Source organism: Amaranthus tricolor, chromosome 9 (genome assembly GCF_026212465.1).
Source record: "Amaranthus tricolor cultivar Red isolate AtriRed21 chromosome 9, ASM2621246v1, whole genome shotgun sequence".
Classification (NCBI taxonomy): Eukaryota; Viridiplantae; Streptophyta; class Magnoliopsida; order Caryophyllales; family Amaranthaceae; genus Amaranthus; species Amaranthus tricolor.
In genome coordinates, this window is record NC_080055.1 from 5,430,527 (window position 1) to 5,445,504 (window position 14,978).

Below are 14,978 nucleotides of genomic sequence, written 5' to 3' on the forward strand. Positions count from 1 at the left end.
TGATTTTCTTATAACTCTTCATCAACAATTCTATCCGCCATCACTCCAACGGAAAAAGGAGAATGAGTTATTACAGCTTCGTCAGGGTCTTATGACCGTGATTGAGTATAGTTATAAGTTCAATGAGCTATCTCGATTTGCTTCTGACATCGTAAGCAAAGAAAGTGTTCGTGCATCCCGCTTCTTCGAGGGTCTTAATCTTAAGATCCAAAAGGGGATCGGGAAGTATTCTGACTTTCGAGTTCTCTACGAACGAGCGCTTGAGTATGAAAGGATCCTTGACACGGAAGACAACACCAACAAAAGAAAATTTGGTGGAGGCAACAACAACAGGTACAAGAGGCCGACCAATCGGGATCGCAAGTCATTCTAACCAACAACTTCAACAAGAGTCAAAGTTTGGAAGTGTCGCTTATGTGGTAAGGATCACCGAGGTCGTTCATGCATTGGGAAGATTATCTGCTTCAAATGCAAAAAAGAGGGTCATGTTTCCACTAACTGTCGAGAAGGGATCCAGTTGGGAGCTAGTAATACTGGTAATTATAGAGCTCCTAGTTCTTCGGGAAATGTTCAGAGTATTGCAGCTAGGAGGATTGCCGGTTTGCACGCTATTAGCAACCATGTAGACAATCTTCATCAGGCGTTTGAGGGTAAGGTCATTTTTGGTCACTTTGTCGTAGGAGACTCTTTGGCTCATATTCTTTTTGATTCAGGAGCTGACCGATCTTTTATCTCTACTTCTTTCATTCATAAATCCTCTATCTCTCTTAAACCTCAAAAATTTAATCTCTAAATTCTATTACCTGACGGTTCACCATTCCTATGTGACCGTATCTTTCCTAATTTCCCTCTTAAGATTTCGGACAACCATCTACCTGCCGATTTAATAGTGTTTGAGTTGGTTACATATGATATTATTTTTGGGATGGACTGGTTGGGATGTCATCATGCGGAGATTTTGTGTAAAGAGAAGATCGTTCGGGTTAAGGCTCCAGGTGGAGAATGTTTGATTAGGAAGAATTCTGTGTTTCCCATTCAGACCATTTCTGCAGTTCAAGCCATTGAGATGATTAAACATGGACATAAGGGATATTTGTGTTTTATTGCTAGTAGTGAGGATAAAATCAAGTTAAGTCTTGAGGAAACCCCAATTGTTTGTGATTACCCTGATGTTTTCCTTGAGGATCTACCTGGTTTACCTCCAAGGAGAGAGGTTGACTTTCATATAGATCTAATTCCTGATGCTACCCCTATCTCTAAGACTCTGTACCGTTTTGATCCAGATGAGTTAGCCGAATTGAAAAAGCAATTGGATGAGTTATTGGAGAAAGGTTTTATCCGACCTAGTGTGTCACTCTGGGAGCCCCTGTTCTGTTTGTGAAGAAGAAGGATGGAACGATGAGATTGTGTATTGATTATAGGGAGATTAATAAGATCACCATTAAGAACCGTTACCCTTTGCCCAGAATAGATGATTTGTTTCATCAGCTAAGAGGCGCTCAGGTGTTCTCAAAGATTGATTTAAGGTCTGGATATCATCAATTGAGGATAGCCAAGGAGGATTTTTCTAAAACAGCATTTCGGACCCGATATGGACATTATGAGTTTTTGGTGATGCCATTTGGGTTAACAAATGCACCTGCAGCATTTATGGATTTGATGCAGAGGTATCTTCGTCCTTATTTGGATAAATTCGTGGTTGTTTTTATCGATGATATTTTGGTATATTCAAGGAGTAGGGAAGAACATGAAGAACACTTGAGAATGATTCTAGAGCTTTTGAGAAAAGAGAAATTGTATGGGAACTTTAGTAAGTATGAGTTTTGGCTTGAGGAAATTTCTTTTCTAGGTCATATGGTGTCTAAGGGTGGAATTTCTGTAGATCCTGAGAAGATTAAAGCAATAAAGGACTGGCCGATTCCTAGAAATGTGACTGAAGTTCGGAGCTTTTTGGGATTAGCTGGGTACTATAGGAAATATGTTGAAAACTTTTCTAAGGTTGCTCGTCCCATGTTTAAGCTGTTAAAGAAATGGATAGGATTTCAGTGGAATGAGAGGCAGACAATTGCTTTCGAGGAATTAAAGAAAAGACTTACTACCGCCCCTGTTTTAGCAATGCCTGATTGTAGCAAGCCATTCGAGGTCTATTGTGATGCTTCATTCGAAGGTTTGGGTTGTGTACTTATGCAAGAAGGAAAGGTCATAGCTTATGCATCGAGGCAGTTAAGGCCACATGAGGTGAATTACCTCGTGCATGACATTGAACTTGCTGCAGTGATCTTTTCTTTGAATTTGTGGAGACATTATTTGTATGGGTTACCGTGTAAGATCTACACTGATCATCAAAATTTGAAGTATGTCTTCAACCAAAAAGAATTGAACATGCGCCAAAGGCGGTGGCTTGAGGTTATTAAGGATTATGATCTTGAAATTGTGTACCACCCTGGAAAAGCGAATAAGATAGCTGATGCCTTGAGTAGGAGACCGGGAGTGTCTGTGAATACCATTATGTCTGTACCATGGGAGTTGTATCGTGAGATGCAGAGTTTGGGATTAGAGATTTGTAGTCGACACGAGGTTGGTCAGTATTTGGGAGCAATGACTATACAACCCACTTTGTTTGATCATATAATTGAGGCACAACTTGAGGATCCAGAGATTGTTGAGTTGATCCATAGAGTTGAGGAAAATGAGACTGATGCTTTTGAGTTAGGAGAAAGAGGAGAGTTGAAGATGAACAATAGATTGTGTGTTCCAAATCAATTTGAATTGAAGAATGAGATTCTGAAGGAAGGTCATCAAAGTTTATTTCATTTGTATCCAGGTAGAGATAAGATGATTGAAGAGATAAGAGAGATATTTTGGTGGAAAGGTCTAAGGAAAGACGTCTCTGATTTTGTGTCTAAGTGCCTAGTTTGCTAGAGGGTAAAGTTCGAGAGACAAAAGAGTTTAGGGTTGCTTCAACCGTTGTCTGTCCTAGATTGGAAGTGGGACTCGATTTCTATGGACTTTGTGGTAGGGCTACCAAGGACCCAGCGAGGGAATGATGTTATTTGGGTCATTGTTGATAGATTGAGCAAAGTCGCTAGGTTTTTGCCAATGAAGAATACTTGGGGGGCCAAGCAATTAGCAGATGCCTATGTCCGAGAGATTTTTAGACTTCATGGTGTTCCCAAGACTATCGTTTCGGATAGGGATCCGAAGTTTTTATCGAGGTTTTGGGAAAAGTTGCAGGAAGCTTTTCGGAGTAAGTTGTGTTTGAGTACTGGTTTTCATCCTGCGACTGATGGTCAGACTGAGAGAACTATTTAGACTTTAGAGGATCTTTTGAGATGTTGTGTGTTGGACTTTGAAGGAACCTAGGAAGATAAATTACCGATGGTGGAGTTCACGTACAACAACAGTTTCCAATCTAGTATTAGGATAGCACCGTATGAAACTCTTTATGGAAGGAAGTGCCGAGTACCTTTGTGTTGGGATTTGATGGATAGGACCATTCTCGAAGGTCCAATTGTGATTCAGGATTCCATTGATGCTCTGAAGATTGTTCAACAGAACATGAGAGCAGCACAGAGCCGACAAAAGAGTTATGCTGACAATCGTCGAAAGATGTTGCAATTTGAGGTTGGCGACAAGGTTTTCCTAAAGGTTTGACCTACAAGGGGTGTCCAGCGTTTTGGAGTTCGAGGAAAGTTGAGTCCAAAATTTCTTAGACCTTTTGAGATCTTGGGTAGAGTCGGGGAAGTTTCTTATGAGTTGGCTTTACCTCCAAGTTTAGCAAAAGTTCATAATGTGTTCCATGTTTCACAGTTGAGGAAGTATGTTCTTGATCCGTCTCATGTTCTAGCTCACGAGCCGCTTTTGATTGAGGAGTCTTTGGTGTATGAAGAATGACCAATCAGGATCTTAGACACCCGAGTAAAAGAGTTGACAAATTCGAGGATTCCATTGGTCAAGGTTTTGTGGTCAAACCACGGGGTTGAAGAGGCGACTTGGGAAAAAGAGGTCGACATGAGAGAGCGTTATCATAACCTTTTTGGTAAGTCCTAGTTTCGGGACGAAACTATCTAAAGGGGGAAAGAGTTGTAACAGACTCAAATTTCTTATTCTAAATCTTCCGATTAATTATTCCGAAATTTCTTTTCGAATTCCTAATCCTTTGGTTATCTAATTCAAATCACCTTTAATTTCTAAACCTTATTCCGATTTTTGTAATTTCTTCCATATATTAAACTTAAAAATATATATAAATATATATGTATATATATATTCTTAAATTTCTTTATAAGGACTAAAATATCATTTTATTATTTTACACTACGAAAAGTAAAATTTTTATATTATATTTACGGTTTTATTAAAACGTTACATTTCAATTTCGTTTCCTTAAACTAACTTTACTACTTATCATTTCAACCTTGCAACTTTGTTTTAATTATTTTATACCTAAAAATTAACAATATTTTTCTTATTAACTTTAAGTATAGTTTTAACTAAAATTTTCTAAGTAAACTATCATATTTTCATAATCAAACCTTAATCAGACTTTCGCATTAATCTAGAACATTTCACTAGTATAAACTAGAACAAAAATTTGATGAACCAAAATTCTTTCTACATCAATCCATAATGTTCATCACTTACACAAGTTATCACCATTTCCTTACACAAGTTAACCTTCTTCTACACTCCAAACTCTTACACATCCACTTACACACTCCAACTCTTACACATTCACTTACACACTCTAAATGACTTACGCAAGTTAACCTTCTTTTTCATACAATCTTATGAACTAAAAAGTTGCCCAAAACCCATTATAAATACCCCTCCTTAGCCATGAGATCACTTGCACCCCCATCATCAAATATTTCTACCATTCTTTCTTATATCTTCACTTCATTAACATCTTACTAACTTATACCCTTTTTATTTTTTGAAGAATCAAATGAAGATGGAGCTTGATCTTATCACTTCTTAAGCCAATAATCATCAACTTTTGAAAAGTCAAGTATTATCTTTTGGAGCTTGGATATCATTTTATTTTGGGTAATTGAAGATCTACTTCTTTGAAGTTTGGATCCTTGAAGACTTTCTCTTTTGGAGCTTATTTCTTTAAGTCTTATTTTCCTATTATTATTCTCTTACTTGGTTTAGCACCACCTTAGGAGAAAAATGGTACACATTTTCTTAACTCTCTCGTTATGTGATATTTATTTATGGTTACTCGATAATATAAAAGCATGATCAACATGAATTTATTTTAGTCATTTAAACTTTACATGGTAATATTAAAGTCATATCCAGTTTAGTGATATGTTCGTCAAAACAATAATACTTTTGGGACACTCGAAAAAATATTCATATATATCGAAATTTTTGATTAATATGATAATATAAATATATATGAATTTTACTAGTTAAATAAACTTATGTGTTTAAAATGATTCCATATCATCTTGGTGTTTTGATAAATTTTTAATCGGTTTATTTGTAAAATAGTCAAACAAATTTGTTAAAATGCTTAGCATTGTTTTTCTTGAAAACTCATTTCATATAGATTTTGGACCCTTAATAACTTGTCGGATTATGTTATTTTTATAGTGATGATAGATCCGTTTTACTATTTTACTGGTTATTTGATAAAATATGTTATTAAGTACTTAGAAATATTACCCTTGACTGTTATGATTATTTATGACATAATAATGACTTAGTTTAGCCTTAGGAATTTTAGTATAGCTACGAAAATTTGTTATTTAATTAATATTAATTTATTAGATACTAGTAATTTGTTTCTATTAAAAGGGTAGAATTGTCAAAATTTTGACTAGTGGAAGTTTGACTTATAAGAATGTAAACTATTTCGGTTTAGAGTTTTTTTTGATATTGCATGATATTGATTGTATAACTCTGATAGTAAGGTAACGTCGAACCATGGACCGGCATGTAAAATCCCGGCGTCCGTGTTAGCCGGCACGTAAAATTCGGTGTCAGACAGGGGGTCCGAGAAAAACCCATCTGGTGAAGTCTCGAGCATAACAGTATTAAGAGGAGTGGCGACTCCCACCACAGTTAGGGTTTTGGACTACGGTCCTCACCTAACCAGACCCTTATATATATCAGTGGTCATTATTGTTGTGATCTTGTGATGAGCTATGATGGTAAAGCTATGAGGCTTAATTGAACTTGATTAAATAAGCATTAAGGTTACCAAGTATTTAGTAGCAGCAATGAACTTCTGCAAGTATTGAGAATGTAACTTAATGGCTTAGTAAAGGTCAATAATGAGTAAAAACCTTTTATATTGTGCTTGATGATTGTTTGTAAGCATGATTTAACTATCGCATCATAAGCTTGTTGAGAAAATTGTACTCGGCTTTATCGCTGACCGATTTAATCGGCTGTCATCCATATTATGGATGACAATATTTTGCAGGAAAATTTAGCTCAGGTTTCGATCCAGGCCGCAACTTTAATTATTCTATCGAGGACTTAGCTGCATTGATTTTACTTGATGACTTTGATGACTATATTGTACTTATGTTTTTTTTATTGTATTTAAGCAAACCTTATTTTATATTTTCTCAGTTGTAAGATATATATATATATATATATATATATATATATATATATATATATATATATATATATTGCTTATGTTTTGAACGGTTTTAGTTTGAATGGTTTTTAGCAGTTCGGCGTTTTATTCTTCCGCATTATTTATCTTAAGTATAATTATTTATTTTAAGTATGTATCTAGAGTGCCGCTCCTGCTACACATGTAAATAAAATGAAATACTCCACCTAAATACATACTTAATATTTAGTAATATTTTACTTTTACTAATGAACACTTACTCCCCCTTAGTTCGTGCAACATCATTTAGCATGCCAAGTTCCATACAAATATATGCAAAACGATCAAGACTTAAAGGTTTTTTAAATATATCCGCTAACTGATTTTCTGTAGAGATAAAAGATAGAGTAATATGACGTTTTTCAACATGATCACGTATGAAATGGTGACGAACCTCTAGGTGTTTTGTACGTGAATGTGGTACTGGATTTTTAGTAATACAAATTGCAATTGTATTATCACGTTTTATTGGAATACCTTTGAGTTCAATTCTGTTGACCTCTTAAGGTTTTGATGATGAGTTCACTTTTAAATAAACAAACATATTTTTAGAGCTTGTTTTGTAGGTATATATCCGATCTAGTTTGAATCGTTGATGAAGCCTATGACTTGGTTCGTGGAAGTTGTACGTGTCTTAAAATATTCAAGAAGTTAGATAAGTGCTTAGGAAGTTAAGGGTAGACAGACGGTCTACTGTTCCTAAAATGAACAATCTAACAGAAGTTGAAGCTTGAGACAGTATGCTGTTCCTACGTAGCAGGTCTGGAGAATAACATTGACTGGAAAATTGCGAATTAATTATTTTCTGTTTTTAAGTTGATGTAATGGTTTAGAATTAATTTAATTGCTTAATTAATTAATAAATTGGTTGGCAAATCTATTTTTAGGTTTTCTAAAAATAGCCCAAGACTTTTTCTTAATTAGATTTAGATCTCCTATTTTTTAGGATCTTATGGTTTTAATTCCTATGCTATTTTTAGCATTAAGGAAACTGATTTTTTTGAGCAAATAACAGCCGGACACTTTCATAATTCCACCACCTTTTGTTTTGAGAACGTGGGGGTAGTGGGAGGTGTGCCTGAGGTAACTGCTGTCTGTTCCTTGTATAAATAAGGGAAGCTACGCTCAAACCGAGTATCCATCCAAGAGAATCTAAGAGTGTCCATTAAAGGGAGATCAATTTAAGAAAAATATTTTCTGTTTTTAAATGCCAATTACTTTATTATATTTTTCTTAAGTAATTATTTTAATTCTTATCCTCTTGAGAATTGGCCTTGTAAGGGTTGATGAGTGATTTGTTGTAATTAGACTTGTGGGAAGTCTAAGGGTATAAGAAAAGAGAAACGTGAGAAGAGAAATAGAAAGGGAGAATAGAGAAAGAGAATAAGGCCTAGAGTAGAGAAGCTTCAAGTGAAGCAAACATTGTTTTGTGTAATTATAATTGATTGCCTAAATATAGTGAGAATTTTGAAATCCCGGGGGGTCGTGGTTTTTCCTTCTTATTAGGCCAAGAAGGTTTCCACGTAAAATCTTTGTCTCCTTTTTATTTCTTGCTTTTTAAGCTTAAGTTTTATTTTATTTGTTAAAATTCCGCAAGTTAGAGCAAAAACGTAGTACAACTCAATACACAACAATTCACCCCCCCTCTTGTTGCATTTGATCATCTCTTCATATTCCAACAATTGGTATCAGAGCCCTGTTCCTCATTTAATCAGGAAACCCTGAGAGCAGTATCCTGTTCCTACAGAGATTTTGAAGATGAACGAGCGCATGGAAGAGGGGTACTCCACACAAAGGCCACCCATGTTTGATGGGAAATTCTATACTTACTGGAAAAATAGAATGAAAATCTTCATAAAGGCCGAAAACTATCAAGTTTGGAGAGTTATTGAAGTTGGAGACTTTGAGGTGACGACCATCAACTCCAATAACGAAGCTATTCTAAAACCAATCACTGAATATGAAAAAGAAGATTTTCAAAAGATGGAGATGAACGTTCTTGCTATCAAATTGCTTCACTGTGGTCTTGGACCCAATGAACACAATCGTATTATGGGTTGCAAAACTCCCAAGCAGATTTGGGACCTGCTAGAAGTTACCCATGAAGGTACCAGCGAAGTGAAGCGGTCCAAGATTGACCTCCTAATGTCCAAATATGAAAGGTTTGTTATGGAACCTAGAGAGAACATTCAAGAGATGTTCACCAGGTTCACAAATATCACGAATGAATTGGTCTCTCTTGGTAAGATCATTCCCGTTGATAAACAAGTTAGGAAAATACTTAGGAGTCTTCCTCAAGACGAACGCTGGAGAGCTAAGGTCACAGCCATTCAGGAATCGAAAGATTTCACCAAGTTTAATTTGGAAGAGTTGGCTGGTTCCCTCATGACTCATGAATTGCATTTGCGAACAGCTGACAGTTTCTGAAACAAAGGACTGGCTCTGGCAGCAGATGATAGTGAAGAATCAGAAGCTGGGGAAGAGGAAGCTGCTATGTTGGCACGTAAATTCAAAAAATTCTTCAGGAACAACAGATATGGAAATCAAAGGAATAATAAAGAAAAAGGAACTGCTAACATGAAGAAAAATTTTGAATGCCACAAATGTAAAAGTACTGACCACTTCATCAAAGATGCCTAAACAAGGAAACTTCAGAACTGATTTTCGAAAAGCTATGATCGCAGCTTGGGGTGATAGTGAAAGCGAAGCTGAAACTGAAGCGCCAATAGAGGAAGAAACCGCAAATCTGTGTCTCATGGCATCTCATGAAGAGTCTAAGGAAAAAGAGGTAATGTCTTCTAGTCCATCTCCTAAACAACTGTCTAATTTAAGTAAGAATAAATTAATCAAATTGCTGTTAGAGACACAAGAAAAGTTGAATGAAAAAACAACTAAGTGTCTCCAAATTGAGAAAGACCTTAACTTAAGTAAAGATCATATCTCATACCTAAATTCCTTTAGGATCGATGTGCAAAGTAGATTTTTTGATTTTTTAGATAAGAATATCATTTAAAAAGAACAATTGGAGAAATTAAAGCAGAATTTCATTATTCTTAACATTGAATTAAATCAAAACAAATTGCTAGGATTAAAATTGGTTGAAAATGATAAAACCACTCATGTGTTTAGCACGGAATTTCAAGAAATAAAATTAAAATTAGAAACTTATGAAAAAGAAAATAAGTTTCTAAAAGATCAAATTAACTTAAGAGGAAAAGGGAAAATCAATGAAATTCCCAAATGGATTCTAAATGCTTAAACCAAGAGTAAAGAAGGTCTAGGTTATGTTAAGAATGAAAAAAGGAAAAAGGTCTATGTAGATCTCCCTAGTAGCAAGATATGTTCCTTTTGTGGCAAAATTGGACACCTGAAATATCAATGTGTAAAAAGGGAAGAGCACACTAAAGCAAATAAAACTTATGTCGAATGCATATAGATTGAGAAACATGATTCAAATTTAATTGACAGGGAACCCAAGGCTGACTGGGTTCCTAAAACTAACCATTAGTTTGCTTTACAGGCTCAAGTGAGGGGGAACAACTCATGGTATCTCGACAGTGGGTGTTCCAAGCACATGACGGGTGATAAATCAAGATTTCTCTCACTTGAAGCGTATGATGGGGGAACTGTAACCTTCGGTGATAATATGAAGGGTGAAATAATCGCCAAAGGAAAAGTTGGAAGATCAAGCTCCCATGCCATTGACAATGTATTTTTAGTCGAGAATCTAAAACACAATCTTTTAAGTATTTCTCAATTTTGTGACAAAGGTAACTCTGTTAAGTTTACTGCTGAACGATGTATAATTTCTAGGAACAACACAGTAGACCCTGTACTAGAGGGAATCAGAAAAGGGAACACCTATGTGGTGGACCTGGACACTGTTCCCAGAAACACTCTAACGTGTTTAAGCGCTATAGAAGAAGACCCACTTCTTTGGCACAAGCGACTAGGTCATGCTAGCTATTCATTGATTAACACTTTAAGATCAAAAGACCTAGTAAGAGGATTACCAGCAATAAAATTCCTCAAAAATGAAATTTGTGATCCTTGTGCTAAAGGAAAACAAGTGCGGTCATCATTTAAATCAAAGTATCTGGTAACTACCTCTAAACCATTAGAATTAATTCATATGGATCTATGTGGACCTATGAGAACACAAAGCCGTAGTGGCAAAAGATATGTGTTTGTCATAGTTGATGACTATAGTAGATTTACATGGACCCTATTTCTAGTAAGCAAAGATGAAGCTTTCGATGAATTTGTTTCTTTTGCTAATAAAATACAAAAATCTACCAATAGTTCTATTGTTCACATTAGATCGGATCATGGCAAAGAATTTGAAAATTCAAACTTCATGAATTATTGCAATGAACATGGTATAAATCATAATTTTTCCGCTCCTAGAACACCACAACAAAATGGAGTAGTGGAAAGAAAGAATAGAACCCTAGAAGAAATGGCTAGGACCATGTTGATTGCCAGTGGTCTACCTAGAAATTTTTGGGCAGAAGCCGTCAATACTGCATGTTATACTCTTAATCGTGTATTAATAAGACCAATCACTTCTAAGACACCCTATGAATTACTCAAAGGTGTTAAACCAAATATTTCCTATTTTCGTATATTTGGATGCAAATGTTTTGTTCATGTGAATGGTAAACGAAATATAGGTAAGTTTGATGAAAGAAGTCATGAAGCAGTATTTCTCGGTTATTCATCACATAACAAAGCTTACAGAGTTTATAATAAGAAGACAATGTGAGTAGAGGAATCTATTCACATAATTTTTGATGAAACTAACTTTTCAACAAGTGAACTAGAAATAAAAAATGTCAAAATAGGTCTTGCAAATTTAGAAGATGATGAAGAAATAAAGGTGCAAGATCAAGGAACAGCAGGTGAACAGTCGATACAAGAAGATGCAGAAGAAACTGACCAAGTCCAGGAACTGCCAGTACAACAGGACCAGCAGGCTGTTCCCAATCCAGCTGTTCCCCCAAAAGAGCAAGATGATCCAGTAGCTGAATAGAATGCCAATCAAGTTGTTGAGCCAGAACATGCTACTGTTCCCCCGAGAGAATTTGTGCCCAAACCTTGGAAATATCAAAGTTATCATCCTCTTGATCTGATTATAAGTGATATGAATAAGGGAACACAAACTAGATCCCAATTGAGAAATTTCTGTGCACATTTTGCGTTCCTATCATCACTTGAACCCAAAAATCACGAAGAAGCTCTAAAGGATTCCGAATGGATAGTAGCCATACAAGATGAATTAAATGAATTTGAAAGAAATAAAGTGTGACACTTAGAACCCAAACCAAAAGGCAAGAAGGTAATTGGTTTGAAATGGGTATTTCGGAATAAGCTAGATGAGCATGGAATAATTGTAAGAAACAAGGCAAGACTCGTGGTCAAAGGGTACAATCAATAAGAAGGTATTGATTACACTGAGACATTTGCACCGGAAGCAAGGTTAGAGGCCATTAGAATTTTAATTTCTTTTGCTGCATTTATGAATTTTAAACTATATCAAATGGATGTGAAATGTGCTTTCTTAAATGGTTTTCTCGATGAACAAGTTTTTGTTGAACAACCCCCTGGTTTTGAGAACACCTCTTGTCCTGATCATGTCTACAAGCTTGATAAAGCTCTTTATGGCTTGAAGCAAGCTCCTAGGCAATGGTATGAAAGACTGTCAAAGTTTTGGATACAAAATAACTTTGTTAGAGGAAAAATCGACAAAACCTTGTTCTTTAAGAATAAAGGTTCTCATATTTTGGTCGTTCAAATTTATGTTGATGATATTATTTTTGGTGCTACTAATGATTTATTATGTAAGGAATTTGCTAACCTAATGGGCACAGAATTTGAAATGAGCATGATGGGAGAACTAAATTTCTTCCTTGGTTTACAAATTAAACAAACTGAAAATCGTATTTTTATTCATCAACAAAAATACATAAAAGAACTTCTTAAGAAGTATGGGCTAAACAACGCTAAAACCAACCATACACCCATGGCTACAAATGTTAGATTAGATGAAGACCTAAAAGGAACTAACGTAGATCAAACAATGTTTCGAGGCATGATAGGTTCCTTATTATATCTAACTGCAAGTAGACCCGATATTTCATTTAGCGTTGGTTTATGTGCTAGATTTCAATCAAATCCTAAAGAATCACATCTCACGGCAGTCAAACGAATTTTAAGATATTTGAAGGGAACAGACGACTTGTCCTTATTTTATCCAAAAAGTGATGTTTATGATTTAAAAGGTTTTAGTAATGCAGATTATGCAGGTGATCTAGTTAATAGAAAAAGCACGTCAGGTATGGTACAATTTCTTGGCTCTTGTTTAGTTTCATGGAGTTCCAAGAAACAAAACACGGTTGCATTATCCACAGCCGAAGCTGAATACGTGGCAGCAGCAGCTTGCTGTTCCCAAATGCTTTGGATAAAACAGCAACTAAGAGATTTTGGTATTAAATTTGAATGTGTTCCTATTTATTTTGATAATACCAGTGCCATATGTATATCTAAAGATCCGGTGCATCACTCACGAGTTAAACACATACATATTAGACATCATTTTCTTAAAGATAATGTAGAAAACAAAAATATTATATTAAAGCATGTTAATACTAATGAACAAGTTGCAGACATTCTGACCAAACCACTTCCAAGAGAACAATATGAAAAGATGAGATTGGAACTTGGTATGATCAAACTCCACTAAAGTTGGTTGCATAAAATTTCCAATGAAGCATCATGAAAAAAGAGGGTCAGGAATCAACATCAAAATTTTGATTGAAAATCAATTATTGCATGGATCAGGTAAACACGTTATGAAGTTTGTACTATGAATATTTTCTTGTTTGCATGTTGTTAGTTTGATCAGACCAAAGCAATATGTTCGTTATTTTCTTTATAATTGTTTTATCATAATTCATCATTTTTCTATTTTGTTTTCATATTTTATTTTAATATTCATATTTTATTTTAATATTCATATTTCATAATTTATTCATATTTCACATTTTTTTAAAAAGAATGTACGGCCAACTTAAATTAAAAACAATGGGAAACGGTTTTCAATCCCATCTCTTCAAAATCTTTCCATATCAAACGCTATGATTAGAACATTAAAGGGATTGGACTTGAGGTAACCGTCACTTCGCCACTTTATTAAACCTTTCCCGTACATCACACTTCACACGCCTTCTTCAAAAACCGTCTCAAGAAACCATCCCCCTTCTTCTTTCAATCTTTCAAAATTCAAACATGAAAACACCAAAATCAAGCAAGAAAACTTCTAAATCAGGAAAGAAAGCCTCTAAATCTCACCAAAATATCCAGCCAAAACCCTTAAAAATTGTTCATCCACCCCATTACTGAACGCTGCACCATCACCATCCCAAGAAACCACTGAAAATGTTGGAACAAAACGCAAAATATTCTCACCAAAAAGTGAATCATCCTCCAAAGCGGTCAAGCATTTGAAGCAAGTTGATCCTAACAGTGCTGAAGAGATTGCTAAGGAAATGTCTGTCGGATTTGGGGTAGATAAGTACTGGTATGACTCTACACACTTTCCTCAACTTCATACTATTTTAAAATTTCAAGAATGGGAGGTTTTGATGACTAAGTATAGTTGTAATCCCATTTTCCCAAACATTATGCGAGAGTTTATTTCAAACTTCTCCAATGAATGTGGAATGTGTTCTAGTATGGTTAGGAACATGAAATTAGAGTTTAACAGCGCTTTGTTGGCAGAATGGTTCAGTATTCCGAATGTTGGTTTTGATACATACTGTGTTGGTACTAAGATAGTTTTTTCTGGAATAAATGAAAAAACGATTTTTAAGTTTTTAGGGGTTGAACAAAAAAGGGGTAAAATCAGTCACAATGTCTTGTCTCCATTGCATAAATTACTCTATAATGTAGCACGAAGATTCATTTTGCCCCGAAACTCTAAGAGGAGTGAGGTGAGTCTACGTGATGCAACTTTGATTTATTGCATGGACAATCAAATAAAAATAAATTTTCCATCTTTGATGATATCACATTTATCTGACTGCATTGAGAAGAAGAATGTTGTGGGCTATGGTGGGCTGTTGACATGGATTTTTCGTAAGCTTGGGGTACCATTGGATGGGCTAGAGTTCCCAATGGGACCCAATATGAAAATTGGTGCAAGATGTCTGAAGAATTTGCATCTCAAACTAAATGATGAAGGGGTGTTAGTAAATGAATCAGAAGAAATAATTGATGTAGGTTCTGATGAGGAGGAAATGGATAAAGAAGAAGAAGATATTGAAAAAGAAGTAAAAAT